The sequence below is a fragment of the Opisthocomus hoazin genome, chromosome 1, assembly GCF_030867145.1.
Source record: "Opisthocomus hoazin isolate bOpiHoa1 chromosome 1, bOpiHoa1.hap1, whole genome shotgun sequence".
Taxonomy (NCBI): domain Eukaryota; kingdom Metazoa; phylum Chordata; class Aves; order Opisthocomiformes; family Opisthocomidae; genus Opisthocomus; species Opisthocomus hoazin.
The window spans coordinates 88,132,004-88,139,846 of record NC_134414.1 but is presented as its reverse complement, the minus strand read 5'-3'; the positions used below and the strand labels follow the sequence as shown (position 1 = coordinate 88,139,846).

The 7,843-nt window shown below is 39.7% G+C and overlaps 1 protein-coding gene across 1 annotated transcript in view; it reads right to left on the bottom strand.

The window, feature by feature from the left end:
* Positions 1 to 5,166: 5,166 nt before the first annotated feature.
* LOC104337542 (toll-like receptor 7) overlaps positions 5,167 to 7,843 on the bottom strand; it is a 14,709-nt gene continuing 12,032 nt past the window's right edge. Inside the window, exon 3 of the mRNA XM_075428509.1 lies at positions 5,167 to 7,689. The gene's annotated coding sequence lies outside the window, so the exon portion shown is untranslated. The remainder of the gene's footprint in view (positions 7,690 to 7,843) is intronic.

Genomic DNA, 7,843 nt, shown 5'->3' with positions numbered 1-7,843 from the left:
GTCGGCAGGGAGGATGGCACCCAGCTCAGGTTAATGCGGGACAGTGACAACACAGTCACATTGGTGAGAGTGGGACAGCCTCAGGTTCCATGGGAAGAGATTTTCCATAGGCATCACTAAAGCATCAATTCTAAGCCCCACCAGTTTCCTTCAACATTGTGGTGCTGAGAAAGTGTTATAATGGACAAGATGCTGCTGGACATGAGCCTTAGCCAGATAACAGTAGATGGAAGGCCTCTGGTTACTGTCTTCAGTAACCACTGCCATTAAAATGCAGTTCATTTAACTTCTTTAAACTTAAGAAAATTGCATTTAATCTATACAAAGGCTGGAGAGCCCTCCTGGTTAGAGTCCTTGGGCTTAATGTGCAAATTCCAGTCCAATATAAAAATCTGAAGGTTCTCAAAATTGCTAAAATCAGCTCGAGAAATCTCTTCAGTGCTCTCAAAATGTCATGATTTTAGGATGCTCTCTTTCTCTGGTCCTCCCAGGCCTCACATAAACTCAAAGCTTGCTGATGCTACTTTTCACATACTGAAATAAGGTATTAATCCTGTAGTAGACACCAAGGAGTATGCTCATAGTCTGTATTAAAGTGACCAAGGTGAAGACAGATTATGCTCTGGACGTTGACTTCAGGGCAAGCAAACACCTTCGCATGAATAAAACGTGTAGGAATCATTTGTATTAGCTATTGCAAACCTTCAAACCCTCTCCAGTAAATTAAGAGTTAGCCGGAAGGAAAAACTTTAGCGATGAAAAATGTTATGAAGTCCTCTACACTGATGATCCAAAAATTATTTACATTAACAGCCTGGATCACATGCAGCAACAAAGCTGAAATATAATGCAGTTTAGCATAGCTATTCCTATTCAACACTATCACGCACAATCATACAAATTAAAAATAACCCAAACCATTGTCATAACTAACAATAAAAGATAAAATATGGATTTATGCTGAAGGAGATAATTATTTACAACTAGTTATTTGTAGAAATAACAAACAGATTCTGGCAACTAATGCAGTGGTTCTGTTGCAGTGAGATGAAGGAGTGTGTCTGGATATGCTATATAAGGATGTTTTCTGCATTACTGTAAAATGACATGAAGCTGTTCCCTGGGTATGCTTTCATTTAATGCGTATGTATATGGATGCATATAAAATATCTCACACAGAATAATTTGCGTGAGCTGTTTTGTCATCTTAAATGAGGACAAAATGTAATGACTAAAGTGAATGTAGACATGTGAGATTAATGTTGAGTCAATTTGTTTACTCTGCAGAAAAATCCCCTGTAAAACAGGAAGTGCATGTGAGATGAGGAAAGAGATCAATAAAAAGTGTTACGAAAAATAAGAAGTAAAATCGTTATGTCCACTTGATGGGTGGGCAGGTACATGGTGATCAGCAGGCAGGCAAATGTAAGGATTCATCAAGAACTAACTGTCTCAACAGCACTCTTCCTCAGGAACAGAAATATATCAAATTCAGATTCCAGTCATGCTCCAGTTTGTCTTGTTTCATTCTGTCAATATGCATTTTCCATTCAGTTACACTACAAGATGTTTTCCAACTCTGTCCGTGAAAAATAACTTCATCGTATTATTAAGGCGCAACAGCTACTGTGCTCTGCTGTAGGCCTGACAACATACTGGGAGAGAGAGACAATAAGAGAGAGAGGGAGAGGGAGAGAAGGCGAGAGAAGTTATTGGAAATTCTTTTAGTTATCAGGAATTTATGAACAGGAGTTAATATAATTTTAGACTATTTTTTACCCCAGCACATCATGCAGTATAAACCAAATCCAGCAAATAACAGTTAATGACACACAGAGGAAGATGTGGAAGTGAGAGGGAAAGAACACAATAAATTTGCAAGTTAATGAGGTATTAAGTGCTCTTTGCATGATATGCTGATTAGTTCATCTTTCATTTAGGTGGTCTTTGGGTCTTCAGAATTTCCCTCGTCCTTCAGTCCCGCCACTGCTCCTGCTTCTTAAGCTTAAGCTGAGTGAAATGGCAACCCAACCTCCAGCCAAAGAGGACTAGCTAGGAGGACTGCCAAAGAGGCTCAGGCTCTGTTGTGCCAAGTTTGACTTTAAATGCCTGGCTGAGCCTTCTGCCCTGCAGCAGAATCAGAAAAGTCTGTGTAGACAGATATGAGAAAATTGTTGAGCCTGGTGGCCGAAACAGTGAGCTTTATTTTTCCCAGTGAAACAATATTAGATCCAAGAGAAACAACTACTTTCTCAGTATACATTAGTAAGTCACTCATTGCATGTAAAATTACTGATATAAGAAAATGTTTGAGAACAGTGCCAGACTCAGACCGTCAGTTAATTTTTTTTGTTCCTGAGGACAGATTACTAATTTGATAAAATACAATTATTTTGTGCTCTTAGGTTCCTCTTTCTTTAGAACTAGTTATATATTTAGCTTGCCTTAAAAGTTCTGTTTCTTGAGGTTTCTTTTTTCCTTTCAGTATGTAAACCATGTTCTTTCTTTCTGTGAGATTTATTAACTGATTTTGGTATGCTGTTGACAAAAATAAAGGAAACTAGGGTTGTTTGAAGAATCCTTCTTGTGGTCCATAACATTAAAAATGATTCTTTTTTTTTAAAAAAGATGAAGTTTTTTTGGATATACATGTATATACACATATATATACATACAAATGTATATATAAAACTGCTCTGTGATTAGCATCTTTGATCAAAGGACAGAGCCTCAGGAGGTCTTAGGTGCTGCAAAGCTGAGCTCCATCACTGTTACTCTTTCGAGAGGTGGTTGCTCCTCTTTCTCTGTCACCTGCAGAGCTGCCCTGCTGCTGGCAGGTGCGCTGGGACCAGGGTTAGAGCCAGAGAGGGTGCACATCACCCCACAGAGCCCATGCATAAGCACACGTACAGCCACATCGGTCTCAAGGAAATTCAAAACCAACAATGTCTGTAGTCCAGAAGATCAGCCTTTTGGCCAGTCATGTTCTATGGCTGGACCACACGTCAAAGCAGGGTTTCATTCACAGCCAGCCGTGGGAAGCTGAAGTAGAGTCTAGGAAGGAGCAGTACTAAGAGGGAATCTGTTGTCTTTGATTTGCTCCTTAAATGCATGTGGCAATAGTGGCTGAGAAGTATCTTGCAGACATTGTTCCTGGTCCTTAAGAATGTGTTTAGGAATCATTGTCCATGCTCATGTCATTATTCCTTTTCTTAATTGGAACAACAGGATGGAGGATAAGTACTACACAAATAAAGTCACGTCATAACTTATTCTTTATGTGCATCACTTACTCTGAGACATGTTTCACAGTGTTTACAAAACTTAGAGTTACCCTTCAAAGTGCAGCACGTCCCTCTCCCAGCCATCACTGAGCTGAGTTGACATGCCCATCTACAACCCACTGGCAGCACTCTCACCTTTCCCTTTCCAGACCCAGCTGATGTACACATCAAAACCAAAAACCAAGATGGTCACCCACATGAGGCACTTCACCTTTTCTCATGTCAGGTGCTAGAATGGGCCTCGTGTAGAATTACAGGGGATATCCAGGGTGAAACCACAGAAAATGTGGTACCAGCGATATCTCAAGGATGGAAGACAAACCCACTAGCTGCTGCTTCCTTTTTCACCACACTGGTGTCTGAATTTCCTGGAGTTAAGTATAGACTGTACATCACTTCCTCCTCTTCTCGCAGCAGCCCAAATTGCTGGTTGGCTTTCAAAGATGAATAGCCCAGCTTTGGGATTTTGATGAGCTGATGCCACTGCTGCATGAGGTAGGCTTTAGGGCGTAATAGCTTCTGTCACAGTGACACTGTGGAACATCTGAGAAGAACATGTGAGGTGAGAAACCACAGAGAATTATGGAAGGGCTTTGAGATTTTTTTTTTAAAGGAGCAAGGGTCAATACAGTTATTTTTTGGAATTTCTTGATTTTGCATCACGAATGGGAGTTCAAGATAGATAAACAAGAGCACAGCTCAGTAATTGAGTTTCTCCTAATACCAGAACTAAAAATAAGAAAAGTCGTAGTCCAAGGTAATTCAGCAACTGGGTTAAGAGATTTTATTATGAACAGAATTCAGCTGCAATGTTCAAGAGCATAATATTGTATGAATAGAATTCTTCCATATAGACTTGTGGATCTCAAATATTCTGGCTAAATGACGGGGAAGAATCATCTGCAAACAAGAAAACAAGAATATAAGGTAAAATGTCTCTTCTTTTACGTTTCAGGAATTTTTCCTTTGCTCTTGTACACTGAAAGTAATTTGACATTCAGGGATGTCAGTTAAAAATCAGATTTCAATGAAGTTCTTCAGTTAGCAAAGCAAAAGCATAAAAAAATTAGGGCAGGAAAAGAAGACATTCACAAAGAAGGTCCCATTGACAGTTTCTCTATTTAAATAAAAAGTACTACATCTATAGGAAAATACAAGACTGGGCATGTGTGTTTTTAAGCAACACATACTTCCAGAACCTCTCACTCTTGTCGAATCTTAATAAAATAGTGACAAAATATATGATGCCAGAGTTTCAGATATTACTGTGTGGAGTATGACATAGATAAGTCCAACATCTAAGCCAGGGAGACTGGAACTTGCCTTGTAAAATGAAAGAAAATATTCAGAAAAATATTTAGAAACTAAAAGCGGAAAACTTCAGTTTTACAAGCTTGCCAGGTTTTCCATAAGTATATAAATCTGTAGTCAGTCCTTCAATAACGCCATTGTTAGAAAAAGACTGAAACTTTATTTCCTCAAATGTTTCTGAATTTGTATTGTTGGCAAAGTTGGTTTTGATTTTGTGTGTGTTTCTCTTAAAAAAAACAAACTCATTTCCCTAGGTCTGCTTTTGCTCAGAATTTTAACATTAGCAGTATGTCTCGGTAACAATAAAAGAAGGAAAACAAAGTGCAGAGATAAAGCTATGGATTTAGATCAGTGGCTATTCTGATACCGCTTCTTTGGCTCAGGACTGTGTATCTTAAACAAAGATACTCTCCCACCCAAAACAAAAAACCAGCACAGTTGTTTACAGAAACTAGTAGGCTTCCTGCAGTCTCATACTTCACACACCAAATAAGAATCATGTCCACATTAGAATCATTCTATTCTCTGGCTGTACACATTTGAATCTCATTTGGCTATTTTCTAATAAATAATCCTGTGTATAAATAACCTCTAAGTCCTCATTAACCAAGGAAATCATGCAGGTTGCTTTTAAAAGTTGGGTATCCCGTTTTCCTGTTCAGTTTCATCAGCAGCAGGTGGACAGAGTAGAAACGATTTGACTTCTCTGTGCTTGATTTTCCCCACTTATACTCCAGGAAATAATGGTGGATTAATGTGTATGTCTTTTTCATTTAGACACACAATTTATCTTCCCAAATTAGAAGGCTAATATATAGCCATGTATACTTAATGAAATTGGGCTCCTCCAGAGGCAACTGAGAAGAATTACAACCTAAATGACCTGAATATCTTGTTCAGAGTAAATGGAGAAATTTGACCTGAGGCTGATTTTTTTTCAGATGAACAGCCTATCACAGATCTTCTTTCTTGGGCACATAGTTTCAGAACAAGATTGAAAAAATGAAAAGGCAGGGGTTATTCGGAAGACAAAAATACATCCACCATTTTGGATGGCCTATTGCCCCAAAATGTGATCTACTGTGGACCAAGGGCTCCTGAACTTCTCAGAGTTTTTTTTAACGATGCTGTTATGAAGTTCAGTTACAGAATATAATGCTTGCAACATTATTGCAGAATGAGGGCCTAAGCCAGCTAATGCTATGTTGAAATTCGACCTGCTCTGACCTCCAGAGTTCCCTTCTAACATAAATTATTCTCACAGGGAGACACCTGCAAGTTCCTCATATGTTGGTTCTTAAAAATAGGGTGTTTATAGTACTTCAGATATTTTAATGTCCACAGAAGATGATTATTCAAGTCTAACTTGCCACTAACTGCAAGGTAAGCCTAGAGCAACAGTCACCTTGCTTAACTGAAAGTATCCACAATGCAGACACCTACATCTGAGCTGGTCACCATGGGAACTCTTTACAGCTAATGGAGAGAAATTCTATTTTTGGGTTGTAATTACTTTGACCCGTCTTAAACCTCTGCGTTAGGATGAGATAAGTGATATTCATAAAATGCCTCTATGATCTCACCTCTGAAGGGACAATGATGCATAGACCTGTTAGTGCAGCTGTAGATGTCTACATCTGGGTTAGCTGAATGCCCTTACCTCCTCCTCCTCATTGACCTCACACCAGATCACAAGCTACCATTGTGAAACCCTGAGGTATAGAAACCTCAGGACTCTTCAGTATTTGGTAAATTCAGACACTGCTACACCAACCAGGCAAGCAAGTCCCAAGGTTAAAATCCTCATACAGTTAAAGCAACAAATTATTAATCAATAATAAATAACTCCTACCTTTTTGGTGGAGCTCCATTATAAAAAAAGATTCCAGGAGGAAGGGTGGCCATGCCTATTTAAGGCATGTCTTGGTTATAGACCTAACTAATCTAAAATAAAATTGTTTTTCCTGTTCCAGAAAGACTTAGATTGAGCTTGTGCCCACCAATTAAATGGTCTTAACTACTATGCATGAAATTACCTAAGAAAAGCCCCAAACCCAGTTGCTCTGTCAGTGCAGAGGTAATCTTCAGTCTGCAAAACACACATAGTCCAGGACAGTATGTGCCTCCCTTCTAGCATACCCTGCAGCATTCAGAGAGGAGGATGTAGGCCTGCCTCACCTAATTGGGCTGGTACCTCCTCATTGAAGCATGGTTACTAGCCCGGGGTGTCACAGAACACAGAAATGGGGTGAGGAGAGGGGCAGGCTAAAAAAAGAAATCTTGGCTTTTGAGTCTTCCTTGATCCCTCCTTATTCCTCTGGCTGTGTTTTTTGCAGGTTAACAGGAAGGGTTTTGTCACATGGAAACAGCTGTGGGCTCTTCTCCCGGTGACTGGTGATGCTGTCCCCAGCAGTGGACAGTGACATGACAGCAGATCACTCGTTTCCCACTGCAGAGCACAGCACCATTCACTGTCTCTTGTGGATACTCACAAAAGTGTTTTTGCAGTGTCCCTGGCCTTTCTGCAGTCTTGCACTGCAGCACTCATAAGCCCCTTACCACACCGTAAGCTCAGACTTCTGTATGTATACGCATTGCTACTCACGCCTTACCCGTCCTTTGGATGTTTCTTAATGGAAGAGGAGTAACTACTTCTACCCTCAACCTCGGAAAAGCCAGGTGATCTTGTATCCCTGCCCTATTCAATTAGGCTGAAAAAGAGGATCTGCTCTGGGTAAAATTGGTGTGAGGAGGAAGAGGGAGCTGGTATCAGAGTAAATGGGGGGCAGAGGTTCCTATTTCAAGCATTATCTTATGAAGAGAGTCATATTATAGCTCACATTATCATATTTAGAGATACAGGTTATTTACACTTACAAGCAGAACCATCAGAAAGATACATTATTAAAATACTTATTATTAAAATACAACCATTAAACTCTCAGTTCTTCAACCAGACACTCCTCTTTTTCTGACTTCTGTTCTTAATAAAAATGCTGTGACAAATTGGGAGGAAAAATCCTTGTTATCTCTAATATCATTATACGAATCTTGGTTTTCCTCTTGGTGTTTGTGTTCTTGTCTGTCCGGTTGCCTACAAATAAATCAAAAAAGGGGCTATTTAAAAAAGGGATCAGGCAGAACAGAGATCAAAGAATCATAGAATGGTTTGGGTTGGAAGGGACCATACAGGACACCAGGTTCCAAGCCCTCTGCCATTGGCAGGGGTACCCTCCACTAGACCAGGT